Source organism: Rutidosis leptorrhynchoides, chromosome 2, assembly GCF_046630445.1.
Source record: "Rutidosis leptorrhynchoides isolate AG116_Rl617_1_P2 chromosome 2, CSIRO_AGI_Rlap_v1, whole genome shotgun sequence".
Taxonomy (NCBI): domain Eukaryota; kingdom Viridiplantae; phylum Streptophyta; class Magnoliopsida; order Asterales; family Asteraceae; genus Rutidosis; species Rutidosis leptorrhynchoides.
The window spans coordinates 535,314,773-535,331,205 of NC_092334.1; positions in this window are offsets into that span (position 1 = coordinate 535,314,773).

Sequence of the window (16,433 nt, forward strand, 5' to 3'; positions counted from 1 at the left end):
TACCGGCTCGTGGTTCACATCATTCTATGGCACTACCGGCTCGTGGTTCATACCATAACATTCACAAATAAACATGCCATATACATATACGCATAATTATTCCCCTCACCTCGATTACATGAAGAGCCAATCCCGCTTAAGCTCCTAATCGTCCAAAAGTAAATCACCTAAGAGATTCACAACAAATAAGCTTTACACCTAAGCTTATACTCAAATCACCATAAGTGCAATTTACGACCATTTACACATGCACTAACTTTGACTAAGTCAAAACTCACCCGAACTTCTCATAATCACAATCAACTTGTGATTATGTTCCAATAACACATTTTACAAAAGACTTGATCAACCATTCCCCCATTTGGACTCACGACCCGCACAAATTGCCATAAAGTGCAATTTACACCTTGTTGCACTTTTAACGATATCCGAGGGTCCAAAATTAACAAGGCTTGCCTGTTTTCCCTAAATGCCCTATGACATCACAATTAGCCTTTAAACACTCTCTAGCTCGAGTTTTGCACCAAAAACCCATTTCGACCCTTAACAAAGTCAATTTCCAACGTTTGCTACTTTTGACGCCAAAACACTTTTAATTCAAGTTTATACTCTTAACTTAACCCTTTTAGGTTTATAAACCTTACAAAATCGACAACCGATCCAAGATCACTAACGAACCCTAATTTTGACTTATTTCAAAAGTAGTCAACCAAATATACTCAAATGGTTTCCAACGCTCCTATAATCACTAACACTAGTGATTATACACTATTTACGAGCTCTAAGCAAGGCTAAGTCGTTCACCAACCTAAAACCCGCAATCATCAACAATAAACCCGATTACTAGTTCAAATCTTCCATTAATGACTAATCGGGTTATCCCAAGAACATACAAGTTTAAACCATAAATTGATTATCAAATCAAACAATAAAAACTCGGAGTTAGAACTTACCAACACTACCACAACGTAGCCGTGAACGAGGAGAACAACTTTAGCTCTCGCGACCCGACCCGAATCACACTTCTTCTTCTCCAAATCCCCAACTCTCTCTCTAGAACCTCCTCTCTCTCTCTCTCTAGGGTTTGGTTGGAAGTGTTTGTGGGTGAAAATAAGGATAAGGGTGAGTTTAGATCAGTTTTGATGGCCCAAACGACCCCCAAGTGAAAAGACCTAAATACCCTCTTTTAAAAGCTTCAAAATGTCACAGCTGGCCCGTCAGGCCTTTTGGACGGCGTCCAAAAAGCTTGGACGGCGTCCAGATTAACTGACTCAGTTTTCTGAACTTGTTTTGGTCGTAACTTTCAAACCGTAACCCCGTTTTCGATGAATCAAATATCGTTGGAAACGTAATGAGATTTACTATCCAATGGTAAGGTTTTAGAACCTCAACTCCAACTTTATTTGGGATCCAAATATACGCTTACATGCCTCGTATTTCGAATGACGTTCGAAATAACGCGTAACTGAAAAACGGGGTGTTACAAAAACAAAACCACGGTGTGTAATAAATAAATTGACTGTGATGTCAACCTGTAAAATAAAGACTTATGTATTTTGTGGATTTGCTTATACTTAAGCACTCGCCCACATGTTTATAACTTTCTATGTTTAGAAAGTCACTTATTTTAATGAATGCAATATTTTATCAAAACGTATCATATAGAGGTCAAAACCTCACTGTGGAATCAATGATTAACATGCCGCGTCAATAGCGATTTTGACGGGTCGTTACAGTGTGCTACTAGCAAATATATGCTACGATGCTACGAATTATTATGTCAATCTACTGGAGATAGCTGCTGTGTGTAAGATCTCGAATTTCTACTACGAAGTCACACTAAGATGTCAAAAAACTTTGCCAAATCATACGTAAGTTATATGCAACTATCTAAATTCATATCTCTGTAATTCTGATAGAAAATATGTGCAGAACAGTAACGAATGGTAACGAATTTATTGACTTGCAACTTTCTAAATTCATTACGCGTATAATTTTATGTCAAGAACTTATCCTTGCAAGGGAGGAAATAAATCAGAATGAATTTTTAATCATACTAATTGAAATGGAACTGTTTAATTTTGTTAGTTGTATAATACTGCTAACACATACTACTCATAAAGTGGAAATATTGGTATGTTATATGGATATGTTGGGTTAGAGTGATAGGCTTAAACACAATGGGCTATCAACCCTTCATCAAGATAAGCCTCTGTTTTTGTTAGCATATGTAATGATATGAGAAACTTGGACAATTTGGTGTCATTTAATGTAGAATCAGCATAAATTTTGAGCTCCATCACAAGTACCTGGCACGTTTCTTGCATTCGGGAAGGATAACGTTGGATAAAATTTCGAGAAAACTTGTAATCCAGGTTATTCGCATATTAAACAAACAAAGAAACTCATTCCTGACTATAGGCTTATGTATATGACTCGAAATGGGTGATTACGTTACAAAAGATGTTCAGCAGGTATATTCTGTTAAACTTTATTATTGAAAGCAGATTTGGATTACATTTTCGGCAAAGTTATGGGAACGTAAATGAATTCGTTTTACAAACTGAAATGATTTGTGCTTTTATGTTTCACAATGTGGTTTAAAATGAAGGTGTTGTCCACATGCCTTATGTATCTTCAACACATTTACTTTCTATACATGATGATTTTTCCTCAGGCATACGAGTTGCGTTTAATACCACTGGTGATTCTGCTTTATTCGTTTTTATTGTTGATTTTAATTCTTTTGTTGATAGCAATACCTACATCCATCTCTCATTTTTTCGCGTATTAGATACAGATATGTTTAGTAGATTTATTATGTAAAGGAGTGATACATATATATACAGTATACTATCGATGATTTACAAGTCCGTCGCAACGCAAGGGCCACACCACTAGTTATTTACAATTTCAGTTTTTCTCCTCATACCACCATCACCACTGTACCTCCTCCTGTCACCTTTGACCACCGCTCACAACCACCTTCGGCGACCACCACTAGCCTCCTTCGGCCACCACCGCCAACTAGCTTCGGCCTCCACCTCTGACCACCTCGACATTCGCCATCAACCACCATCCACCTCCACAAAGTTAACCAACCACCAACGCTATATACAACCCAAACACCTCCCACAACCACCAACGGCTACCAAAAACAGAGAGAACTGAATATAAACGTAAAAAAATGAATACGAAGGCCATCCAAATAATCAATGAAAAGGACAGTTTGATAGCATAATATCTTATCAAAAGGATCATACAAGAATACCAATATACAAGTGTTTTTTTTCTTTTCTTCAAAAAGTATGTATATGAACTCCATATGTAAAATAAGTCTTTGTAAAAAGTTTATATGTGAAATCAGTATACCCTGTACTCCTAACACCATGTTTATCCATGCAACTCGAAACTCGTGGTGATACCACCGGGTTATGAACATGTGGTCTGACTGGTCTCGAATGATTCAAAACCGGTGATGCTATCACTGGGTTATGTACTTTTAGTTTATCTTGTACCGAACCACATTTCATATGAAGTGGTCATCGATCATGCAGTTATGAACACTTTTGCATAAGTCGGTGTTATCAACACTAGTTTCAGGTTAGGTGGCATAACTCGGTGTTGCCACTGTCGGGATTTCACGAATCCAATTCGGAAAAATACTATTCTTACAAACACCCAACCATATCTACCACGTCAATTATTTTTTAAAAATCTCTTTCATTGACACTAGATTAACTTTAAAATAACAATGTAACTTATAATATTATTTAGTGTAAACAAACTGATCAGTATTCATCTTTTTGAGTATTAGAATAACAGTCAAGTCAATAGTTGTTTTAAAACATCTTTCATTGACACTAATACTACTCTTATCTATGGTATATGTCAAACAACCATATTGTGCTGCATCAACGACACCTCAACAACTTCTCCCCTTTACTTAACCCATCACATTCACAAATATCCATCACACCAACCACATTGACCCCATATAATTATACAGTTCTGGAAAAAAAAAAACCAGAACTACATAATTCGAAGCTCGAAGCCGGCAGCTCTGAGCAAGCCAGCAGGCGGCTAAGGTTGATTCACCCGACGTCTTCATCTTAAATCCCAGATTATTTTTAGTTTTCATCCAAATAACCACAATGAACGTTTAGTTCATAATGGGAGACGAACATAAACAAAAGAACAATAATTGAAAAATAATTAACGAGAAACTGAAATATAAAAGTACAAGTACCTTAATTATTTGAAAGAAACTTGAATTGAATTAAAAAGATGTTGATTACAACTTGAAAGAAAGCTTAAAACCCTAATTAATTCGTAACTTTTCGTGGCTAAACCGTAAAACTGAATGTACCTTCAAAACAACAGAATTTCACCTCTATTTATAGGACTCTGAAATACAGCCTAGCTGGCGGCTAAGATGGGTCTAGCCAGCGGCTAGGGATGTCGGTTGACTATATCCGTAAGTTTAACTTGTTCTTCAAGCACATGAAACCGCCATTCTGCATGTTTAGCCGACGGCTATAGGTGGTCCATCTGGCGACTCTTGCTCTTGTAATCCGATATAGATTCTTTTTCTTATTTATCTCTAACATGGGCTTTACGTACAAGAAATAGTATTTTGACGGGGGCTCTATGTGGGTTAGCTGGCGGCTCTGGTGTATTTGACTTGAGCTCCTAGTTCTTCGATTTATGGCCTGATTTTCTGGAACTTTCTAGAATCCTTGATCTAGCCGGCGGCTCCGGTGTCCCCCAGCCGGCGGCTCCATCTTTTTTTCTGCTTTTTTCTTGTTTTTGTCCCGTCTAATCACATTTATTTAAACAAACACATCAAAAACATTTTTACAAGAATTATTCACTTTTTGATCTAAAAGTATTAGAAATGTTGTTTAAATACAAAGATTGCGCCTTAAATTATTTGTAAAAATATGTATAATTTAGGCGTTATCAAATTGTTATATTCTGTATAACCTTTAAAATGTTTTGTAAGTACGTTGTCCATAATAACTCAAGTTCAAATTGAGTTATTGTGTATATTGCCCATGTTAGGATAAATTATACAATATTTTTTTTTAACAACAGATGATATATTAAAATTTTAGCAAAGAGCGAAAAGAAAATTACAAAGAGTTGATATGGTCTTGTAATCAATCTTAGCTTTCTTATATATGAAAAAAGGAATTAAATAAGTAAACATCTTTTAAACCTAGGAGAATTTAAAACAACACCATTGATAGTACAGGGAAGTGAGACAAATTGCAATCTATAACATGACGTTTTTTCAATTTAAGAAAGGAAGCAACAAGTCAACTCCAAAACTCTGAACCGTTGTTCTGCTTAGGAAACTATAAGCTTGTCCATGAGGCAACGAATAACCAAACCCGAGTCGCAATATTGCATTGGAAGAACAAACGATGCACATCTTAGGAAACTAAATCACATGAGAAGCAAAGAGTGTCAAGATAAATAATACCAGTCACTTAAATTTCTTTTGATCGGGAGACGCTTAAGTAAAAAATGCCAAAATGATAAGTCATATGTAAAATGTAAAATATGTGCAAATAAAGTACCTTATATAAAAGAAAATAGATGATTATTGATTTATTTAGAGTTACTTATAAGATAGTTATTGTTTTCACTTTCACTGGCCCTTTAATGGGTCCGTACCTATATTGGCCAAAGCTTTCATGCGCGCCAATAATTTGGCAGTTGAATTTTGACGCGAGCTGGAAGTCCTCTTCGTAGTATCTTCTTTTAGTTGTACCAAAATGTTATATACAATACAATTAAAAGCAACTCTAACAAAATAAATAAATATCCTTTTTTATTGTATTTTATGTACAGTACTTTTTTACTCATATATATTTTTTTTTTGGCAAAAAACTTGAATTAAATAAAAAAGAATTTTTCAGCAATGGTGAAAAATTAAAAGTACACAATGAAGCAAGCTGGATTTACAAATTCCATATCCACTTGCATAAGCCCAAAACCAAAACAACCTTAAACTATCAAATACAATCAAAAAACACCATATAGGTACATCTCCATACATGCACTGAGAAGCAAATAGGAAACTAAACCACCCTTCAATACCCAGCTTCTAAATGTATTTACTATTGGTATATACTCTTTAATGATCAGCTCTTAGCAGCCCTTGTGAGTCACCTAACACATGTGGGAACCATCATTTAACATCTAGCAAGAAATATCTAACAAAACAACAAACTAATGGAGCCTATATGGGATGCTTAAGTTCACGTGAAGATGGGAGTTCACAAACACATTCACTTTGCAATTTTCTTGAATTAAATTAATCTCTCTCAATTACTCTCTTAGTGTTCTAAGTGTTCTTCATCATCTTCAACAAAATCTAGCTCAATCTAGTTCATAAATCCATACATAAACCAAGTTATAAAACAACTACTCAAGAACACACCAACAACACTTCCAAGTTTGCTAGCGTACTTCCAATCTTGCAAATCCACTTTGAGTGATCATCCAACCTCAATAAATCTTTCTTATTTACAGTAATATATCTTTCTAATATAAGGTAATACTCATATTCAAACTTTGATTCAATTTCTATAACTTTAACAATCTTATTTCGAGTGGAAATCTTACTTGAACTTGTTTTCGTGTCGTGATTTTGCTTCAAGAACTTTCAAGCCATCCAAGGATCCTTTGAAGCTAGATATATTTTTCTCATTTCCAGTAGGTTTATCCACAAAACCTGAGGTAGTAATGTTGTTCATAACATCATTCGATTCATATATATAAAACTACCTTATTCGAAAGTTTAAGCTTGTAATCACTAGAACATAGTTTAGTTAATTCTAAACTTGTTCGCAAACAAAAGTTAATCCTTCTAACTTGACTTTTAAAATCAACTAATCACATGTTCTATATCTTATAAAAAAATGCTACGGGTGTGAACTCCCTACATAAAATTTAGTGTTAGACTGTTGACTTAGATAGAAGTAGGGGAAACTTATCTTGTTGGTGGTCCTTTCTATCTTTAGGCTTCTTTGATTGCTCTTCGTTTTTCAAATATGAAATTGGTGTTTGTTGCGTATTGTTTGTCTTGGTTATGTGGTGCCCAAAGTTTTTATGTTATTTGATATCGTTTGGTTTTAGGTTTGCTAGCTTGTTTTTACTACTCGGTTGTTGTGTTTTGTTTGTGTTGTTGTGTCGTTTGGACTCCTATGTGAGAGTATCCTTGTTATTGTAAAGTTTTCTTGTTTTTTCCGCAAACCTAAAATAAAAAATCTGGAGATTGTGTAAGCATATGCTAACACCATCAACCAATCTCACAAATCGAGTGAGGCGAAAAATTCACAATTGACCACTTGACTCAACTTGAAAATCATTCACAAAACCAGGGACTAAGAATGTAAATAACGATAAAAAGATATTTTAGATATTTATGTATCACTATAGCTATCTTCGATGTAGAAAAAAAGAAGAAACCGATTCAGGGAACAGAGATGAAACCTTTCAGTAAATTTATCAAGGATACTCGAAGTTGTTGTTCGTGTGCTTTAGGTTGTTCATTAATGGTGTATCCTATCGTATACACGCATAAAAGGCATAACGGTTGCATAAAAGTAGCATCAGGAAGGCTGGAAACAACATTTTTGTGGAGTTAACCGTCCAGCGTTCTCCGTTGTACAGGCTGCTCCGTCATGCGTAAGCCCTGAAGGCCGCCTAGCGCGTAAGACCTGGTCGGAGAACGCCACCTTCAGCGTAAATTAATGATCACGAATAACAGAACGTATCATCATCTGACACGTGTCCCCGAGAAATCTGGTGGATCTGACACTATATATAGACCCATTGGGTCATCAATTTACACAGTTCAGATATTCTGACAACTTTGAGAGCTGAGACTTCACTTCTCTTTCTCTCTCTACTTTCTCTCACTAGAAGTCCTCCGGCTAGCACTCTTACGCTCTACGGACGACAGATTGATTAAGCCACCCCACAAGTTTCTATACTTGTAAACCGGGTCTGCAGGGATTATTTCCCGAGGGTAAAAATCAATCGGCAACACTCCGCCCTCCTAAAGCTAGATTACTTCTAGTATCTTGTTGACATACTAAGCCTTACCTCATAAGGAAATAGGTGTTAACAATGGCGCCATCCATTATTAAGACGAATCATCTCACCAACACTGATAAAGACGGCGAATATAACGAATTCATACCCATAGAAGTGGGCATGATACACCCATGGAAAGCTGGACAACGGAGGAAGGCAGAAGTATTAGAAGATTGGGAAGAGCAATTAATATCCTTTCCTTCTATGTGTAACACAAATCCATCCGATAGTCCAGTAATTATAGAAGTGCGAGTTGCTAATTGCTTAATACGCAACATTTACACTGACACAGGAGCTGGAGCAGACATTATGTATGAACATTGCTTCATACAGCTACCCAAAGATGTACAAGAAAAAATGAAGGAAACATATGTGCCGTTGGCAAGTTTTACAAGTGAACCGTCCTGGTCTGAAGGAAGTATTTTGCTTGAAGTAACCTTGGGCAAGCCACCCCTAAGACGCACAGCCAACATTGAATTCTTAGTGGTTAAAGCAAATTCACAGTACAACATAATTTTGGGAAGAACTGCTTTAATGACGTTTGGAGCTGTAACATCAACTGTACATGGTATGATGAAGTTTCCAATGCCATGCGGAGTAGCAACGTTATATGCAGAACGGCAGAAGTCAATTGAGTGTTCCCAAGTAACAAAGGCAGTAATTAAGCCAATCATACACGATGATGGGTCAATTTCACCAAATCTTAAATTTCCAGATCAGAAAATCATAATTGGGCACACGTTGTCCGCCGAATGTAAAGAAAAATTATACAATATTTTGACAACAAATCTAGACGTTTTTGCATGGCAGCCGTCTGATATGACCGGTGTTCCAAGGGAAATTGCAGAGCATAGGCTAAACGTGAATCCCAACATACATCCTGTTTGTCAGAAAAAGCATGGCATGGCGCCAGAAAGAAGCAAATTCCTCCATGATGAGGTACGAAATTTGGTGGATGCTGGGATCTTGCGAGAGGTCAAATATCAAACATGGGTAGCCAATCCGGTCATGGTTAGGAAGCCGGACAATTCATGGCGGATGTGTGTGGATTTCACGGATATCAACAAAGCATGTCCAAAGGACAATTATCCTTTACCTGAAATTGATTGGAAGGTTGAATCATTGGCATGATATCGATTCAAATGTTTCCTAGATGCTGCTAAGGGATATCATCAAATCCCAATGGCTTTAAAATATGAAGACAAAACGGCTTTTCACACGACGGAAGGCATATTCTGTTATATGAAAATGCCTTTTGGTTTGAAGAATGCAGGAGCAACATATCAACGACTTATTGATATGGCATTTAAGGATCAAATTGGGCGAAACTTAGAAGCTTATGTTGATGACATTGTCATCAAAAGTCATACTGAAGAAAAGATGTTACGAGATATACAGGAAACTTTTGCATCTCTACGAAAAATTAACATGAAATTAAATCCCAAGAAGTGCACGTTTGGTGTGGAAGAGGGAAAATTCTTAGGTCATATTGTAACAGAACGTGGAATTAAAGCTAATCCTAAGAAAATTCAAGCAATTGAAGATATGAAGTCACCAACTAGCAAAAAGGATGTTCAACGGCTGCATGGATGTCTAGCAGCATTAACAAGATTCTTGTCCAGAGCAACTGAAAAGTCACTTCCATTCATGAAGGTGTTAAAGGGCTGTTTAAATAAAAAAGATTTTGTGTGGACGGCGGAAGCCGAAAATGCATTCCAAGAGATCAAGCAGTTGTTAAAAACATTACCTACATTAACAGCACCAAAAGAGGGGGAAACCCTAATTTTATACTTAGTTGTCTCAAAGGAAGCAATAAGTTCTGTTCTAATCGCAAAACAGAACGACGTGCAAATGCCTATATATTTTGTTAGCAAGGTGTTGCAGCTTAGTGAAACAAATTATCCACCACTTCACCACATGGTTTATGCCCTTGTGCATACTGCACGACGTTTACGAAGATATTTTCAAGGTCATCCCATCTTAGTGTTAACAGATCAACCATTGAAGCAAATACTCCGGCGTCCAGAATCATCTGGCCGTTTAGCAAAATGGGCCATCGAGTTGGGGGAGTATGAAATCAATTTTGCTCCCCGAAATGCAGTTAAAGGACAAATTTTGGCAGATTTCCTCTTGGAGACAAATGAAAAAGTAGAGTATGACAACAAAATGGCACCATCACAGCATGAGTGGGAGTTACACACTGATGGGGCATCCAGTGAAGAGGGAACAGGTGCAGGGCTAGTTTTAACAAGTCCAGACGGTGAAGAGTACACTTATGCATTGAAATTCTGTTTTTATGCTTCAAACAATGAAGTAGAGTATGAGGCATTACTCTCCGGCCTCCGCATAGTGGTAGAAATGGGGATAACAAATTTACGAGCATATGTTGATTCTCAAACTGTCGCCCAGCAGGTTAATGGAACGTTCGATGCAAGGGATGCATCCATGAGGCAATATGTAAAGTTGGTGGAAGCAATTTCAAAGAAATTTGATAACCTTGAATGTGAGAACTCATCCCACATCGGTGGGGGAGGAGAACGAAACACCCCTTATAAAGGGTGTGGATACCTCCTCTAGTGGACGCGTTTTGAGGGTGAGTCCCGAGAAACAAAACCGTGAGCCACCGTGCGTCGGGGCAAAGCGGACAATATCCACTACGGGTTGTACTCGGGCTGTTACAAGATGGTATCAGAGCTGGGGCCCGCATCGATGTGCACTGCGGGGACGCAGTGTCCTGAGTGGGGGAGAGTGTGAGAACTCATCCCACATCGGTGGGGGAGGAGAACGAAACACCCCTTATAAAGGGTGTGGATACCTCCTCTAGTGGACGCGTTTTGAGGGTGAGTCCCGAGAAACAAAACCGTGAGCCACCGTGCGTCGGGGCAAAGCGGACAATATCCACTACGGGTTGTACTCGGGCTGTTACATTGAAGTCGTGCAAATCCCTCGAAATAAGAACAAGAAAGCTGACGTCTTGAGCAAGTTAGCTACTTTAACCTTTGATCATTTGCACAAACGAGTGTTGGTTGAAGAACTTAAGGAGAAATCAATACATGGAAAACCAATTATTGCAATAGTTGAAGAAGCTAAGGAAACTTGGATGACTCCGTATTTGAGATATTTGCATGACGGATGGTTACCTGTTGATAAGGCGGAAGCAAGAAGAATAAGAGTGACTGCACCAATGTATGAGATTGTTAGTGGTGTCCTTTATCGAAAGTCATACAATGGTCCGTTGTTAAGATGTTTAACCGATGATGAAGCGATAAAAGTGGTCAAAGAAATGCATGAAGGAGTTTGTTCTCAACACTCCGATTTCCGTACTGTGGCATCACGGATCATGCGACAAGGGTATTTTTGGCCTTCCCTTTATCGGGATGTCGCAGAAATCATAAAAACATGTGAGAATTGTCAGAGGCATGGTACAATTCAGCGTCTTCCAAAGTATGATTTGATACCGGTGTCATCCGCTTGGCCGTTCTGTAAATGGGCTATTGATATTGTGGGGCCATTCAATAGGAGCACTGGTAATGCTAAGTTCTTGGTGGTAGCGATCGATTTTTTCACAAAATGGGTTGAAGAAAAGGCTTTAGCAAAAATCACAGGAGAAAATGTCAAAAAGTTTGTTTGGCATGATATTGTATGCCGTTATGGGGTGCCAAATGAAATAGTCAGCGATAACGGCAAGCAATTTGCAGAAAATCCATTTCGGAGTTGGTGTGAAGAGCTAGGCATAAAGCAAAACTTTACATCTGTTGCTCATCCTCAAGCGAACGGACAAGTAGAGGTTACCAACAAGGAAATCGTTGCTGGCATTAAGGCACGATTGGGTCTGAGTCAAACTGGATGGGTGGATGAGCTACCAAATGTATTGTGGGCACACCGGACGATGCCAAAGCGGAGCACGGGGGAAACACCTTTCAGTCTGGTGTATGGAACAGAGGCAGTGATACCAGCTGAAATATGTGTGCCAACGCAACGCATTATGGCATTTGATGTTGAGGCTAATTCTGAGGTGTTAAGGGAGAATCTCAACTTGTTGGAGGAAAGAAGGTTGATGGCCGCCATCCGGCAAGCAGATCACAAGCATAAAATGGCAAAATATTATAACAAGAAAGTACAGCATGTGCAGTTTGAAGTAGGTGATTTAGTACTACGTGATAATGAGACAAGCAGGCAAATCAAATTTGGAAAGCTAGCCCCAAAATGGGAAGGACCTTATAAGGTCACGAAAGTAAATCAGAATGGATCATACATGCTTGCTGCGCCTTCCGGCGAGCAATATGAAAGAGCTTGGAATGCAATGAATTTAAAGAAATTTTATGCGTAGCACTATATGCATGGACAGCTTGATCAACTGTTAAATGCATGAGATATAGTCATAAATGTAAAAGTTTCTTTAAGAATATGAATAATAGCAATTATGGCAATATTTTTCACAAATTTTATCCGGCCAAGGATTTTTTAGCCCAGGTGTCACATAGCTGTGTGTCATCCCTACCCGCAGAAAGAAAAAAAGCCGTTCGGTGGAAGAAGTACAATCATACTCAAAATGGTTGTATCGATAGTGAGACATGTAGAACTCACTAAAGCATCGAAGCGATGAAACGAATCTACAAAAAATGTCATGACACAACTTATACACACAAAATGCAGAGCACAACGGAAAACGGATCTTAGTGTCCAGCAAAATATATAAAGGCGAAAGTAATTCATAACTTTTCCTCATGAGTTTCATGACGGAATACATATGACGGAGAATATAATTTTGATATTCATAACTATAATGATTGCAAAGTACAATCTCAATATCTTGAGCATTGTTCATTACAACAATCTTACTAAGTTACAGCATATATTTCTAATATACATAACCAAGTGCAATATTAAGTATTATGTAAAAGCAGATGTATAACAACATAGTGTTTCATTCATCCTGTGGAGTATAATTCAATACATCATCTATTGTTACATCTGGCCTTTTACAAAGATTTTCAAGATCAGAAAACCTCATATTTTCTATTGAGGCACCGGCTGCATCAGCTTCTAAATCAGCATTTTCATTAATCTTTGATGTAATTACCTCAGGCAGGGGATTTGGAAGTTCTGGTAGTTTTCTTTTCATAAAATTGAAAAACTTTAACCGTTCAACAGATTTGGCAAGGCCGACAAACTCAAGGATTCTGTGAGATAGTGCCTGACAGTTAAAGATACGCTCTACAAGCGCAGGAATGCCAGTTATCATTCGTCTTTCGTTCTCCTCTTTGGCTTTAAGCTGTTCTTTCAACATGTTATTTTGCTCAAGCATTTTTTCGTTCTCCTTTACTAGTTCATCAATTTTACTCAGATGCCGCTTTTCTCTGAAAGATAGTTCTTTGACTTGCTCCTTATACTCCGCCCTCTGACTGTTGCAATTTTCATAGTGCCTCTTCATTGTCTCGTATTCCCTCTTTATCTCTGTGGCTATTCGTTCAGTCTTGGCTACTTTCTCCTTTTCAGCAGAAAGCTCCTTATTTGTAGTGACTTCACTGTTTTGCAAGTCAGATAGGCGTTGAAGGTCATTCAAACCAGAAGCAATGTTCAGAATGATACTTTGTGCCTTAACCTTCTTGGCATCTGCATCAGATAAATTGCTGAAGAATTGGGCTAGTGAAGGACACACCATGGCATTCAAAAAAGTCACGAAATCTTCGTACGAGTGTGGTGATCCTTTTAAAAGGGAGGAAAGCATGTTTGTGTCAAGATTGGGAAGTGTAATTTGTTGTTGAGAAGAACTAGGGCCAGCTCCTTGTTGAGCGGATGACGGAGGAATTTGACCAGTTCTTCTCCTCTTGGCGGAAGGCGGAAGAGTTGTTAATATAGTATCTTGATGTGCTGCACTAGCTGTTGGAGATAAAGGAAAATTGTTATTTATAAAAGAGTTCCAATATGCTTCACAACATTTCAAAGGTGGCATAAAGTATAAGGAAGGGTTTGGATTATAAAATCCACCAGTACTGGGTATGCAAGAAAACAAGTACAGGTTTTGGTATGGAATTTTGCATAATTCAGTGTTGTCATTTTCATTACCCGAGGTACGACGTTCTCTAGAGGCAACTCGATTCATACCTATGTCTTCTTCTTCTTCTTCTTCTTCTTCTTCTTCATTTTCCTCCTCCCTCATTACATCTATTTTGGGGGTATCATCAATAATTTTCTCGGTGGAAAAGGTAAGTTGTGAATACGATGATGATCGCATGGCGGTAAGCGGAGTAATTTCTGCAAAAATTAAAAAGTCACAGTGATTAAATGGATAAATAAAGAAGAACATTTTATTTAAGCATATGTAGCAAAAGTAAATGCTTACTCTTTTTCCCAGCAAGAACACAGGCATAGCCTTGTGAGATATTCCAATCTTGGCTCATGGATGTCAACGAAAGCATGTGTTCCCCATATTTAATGTCATTGATTTCTTCAGCTTTAAGCCTTTTAAACAAAAGGTTTTCTTTGGTGACGAGTTTTGGAAAGGTAACAGATACGGTATGCGAGTATTTGCGCCATACTCGAGTAGCTGAGTATTGTTTATCAATGGCATCTTCATTAATAAAGATAAATGAAGCATACCAATTGTCGCCAGGATGATCAAGTGCAGGTTTCAGAAACCCATGAACTTTATTGAAAGTGAACCAACCATTTTCATGGCGTGCTATACGTACCAAATGGCAAAATATCCGAATTGATGGTTCAATGCTCCTTGCGTGACAATACATTTCAAAAATCAAGATCTTTCGAATTGATGCTGGTTCGAATTGACCAACAGCAACACCGTAAAATTTGCAAACTTCTAAGAAGAAGGGTGTAAATGGCAGACGTAAGCAAAATTTGAAGAATGAATGGCCATAAATAGCAACCTTGCCAGGGGGCGGTGAGCAGGCTCTGGTATTAATTGCAGGAATCACTGGTTCAACACCAGCTAATCTAGGAAAATGTTGCAGTAGCTCGCTTAAATGTCTCTCATTTACTCTGCAAGGAATAGCTGCAACATCCTTTATGGCTGCCATTAATGTTCTAATGAAACAGGAGGTAACGAAGGTATTGATGGAAGAAGATGAATACTGTAGAAGAAAGTTGTAAAAGTAAATGATCGGTTAGGGTTTATGGTGGTTAAAAAGCAAAAGATATAACAGCTGTAATCGGTGGTGATTTTGGGGGTTTTGTTTTCAGCCACACACGTGTAAGGACAAGATAAAAAGGTGAGTACATCGAAAAGTATTTTTACAGCTAGAGGCGCGTGCGATATAAGCAATCATCATAATGTTAGTAAAAATCGCCTATCATTTAATGCCTGTGATGTGCTTCCCAATGCAAAAAGGAAACGTGAAGACTTGGTTGGCATGCGTTATTCTAAGTTTAACAACTTAATCAATTTTCAAATGCTTAAGTCATTAAACTGGGGGGACTTAATGGTGTATCGTATCGTATACACGCATAAAAGGCATAACGGTTGCATAAAAGTAGCATCAGGAAGGCTGGAAACAACAATTTTGTGGAGTTAACCGTCCAGCGTTCTCCGTTGTACAGGCTGCTCCGTCATGCGTAAGCCCTGAAGGCCGCCTAGCGCGTAAGACCTGGTCGGAGAACGCCACCTTCAGCGTAAATTACGGATCACGAATAACAGAATGTATCATCATCTGACACGTGTCCCCGAGCAATCTGGTGGATCTGACACTATAAATAGACCCCTTGGGTCGTCATTTTACACAGTTCAGATATTCTGACAACTTTAAGAGCTGAGACTTAACTTCTCTTTCTCTCTCTACTTTCTCTCACTAGAAGTCATCCGGCTAGCACTCTTACGCTCTACGGACGACAGATTGATTAAGCCACCCCACAAGTTTCTATACTTGTGAACCGGGTCTGCAGGGATTATTTCTCGAGGGTAAAAATCAATCGGCAACACTCCGCCCTCCTAAAGCTAGATTACTTCTAGTATCTTGTTGACATACTAAGCCTTACCTCATAAGGAAATAGGTGTTAACATTCATCTTTTAGTTTTTTAAATGTCTCTTAATCCACCATTTGTCGTTTATATTGTTGTGTTAGATCGTGAGTCGTGATGTTTGTGTTTTAGGTATTTTCGTTCTAGTTTTGATTTCGTGAGCTACTATTTGGTTATTTGTATTAGTTTAGCTAGGTAGTTTGGCTTCTACGTGTCATAGATGTTTCATTTTTGTGATAGACTTCCTTTTAGAGTTTTTCGATCTTTTGAAAAAAAAAAAGGGAGGTGATATTTCCACTTCTTATTTTGATAGATCCACTACAATTGTGTGTAATGTTTCAGT